This window comes from Crocuta crocuta, unplaced genomic scaffold (assembly GCF_008692635.1).
Source record: "Crocuta crocuta isolate KB4526 unplaced genomic scaffold, BGI_CrCroc_1.0 scaffold267, whole genome shotgun sequence".
Taxonomy (NCBI): Eukaryota; Metazoa; Chordata; class Mammalia; order Carnivora; family Hyaenidae; genus Crocuta; species Crocuta crocuta.
The window spans coordinates 854,970-855,750 of NW_027531899.1; positions in this window are offsets into that span (position 1 = coordinate 854,970).

Sequence of the window (781 nt, forward strand, 5' to 3'; positions counted from 1 at the left end):
AGAGGCTGGCGTTTAAAAGCCAGGATCCTCACATGGGAACGGGAGTGTCTTTTGAACAGCTTTTGAAATATCTGCTGATCTTGTTGGACCCACTTACTTTCTGGGGCGGGTGGGGGGAGCTTTACCCAGGCCCCTACGGCTCCTAACTGCTCCCTCATATAGGTGCGACTCTGAGCATATTCCTTAACCTATCAGAGCTGGTTTCTCCGTCACCCCTCTAGAGAAAGCCCTGGTCCCTCTGACACCTCCTATGCATGTGGTGCTGGGTGTGCGCGCACACGGAGACCAGAGGTGCGACACGATCTCTGAATGGTGACGACAGCAGCTCACTGCAGGGGTGAGGGTTAAATAAAACAATGCTTGTAACGCCCGAACCACAGTGCCTGGTAGTAGGTAGTTAACTCCTATTAACGAATCATAGGGGGGCGCCTGGGGGGCTCAGTCCAGTGAGCATCAGACTCTTGATTTTGGCTCAGGTCACGATCTCACAGTTTGTGACTTGGGGCCCCGAAATGGGCTCTGTGCTGACAGCATGGAGCCTGCCTGGGATTTTCTCTCCCCCACCCCAAAAAATAAACAAACATAAAAACTATAGAGGAACCGTGTCTAGCACACGAGTGTTAGCTCCGGTGTCACTGTTGCCATTAACGCCACCCACCTGGCCCCTGGAGGCATTAGTTTGCCACCTCTCCTGCATCCTGGGTCTCGGTCACCTGGGACCCACGGTGCCTCTAGCAGTAAGGACCATGGGGACACAGACCCTCCCTCCCATGCTAAGCAG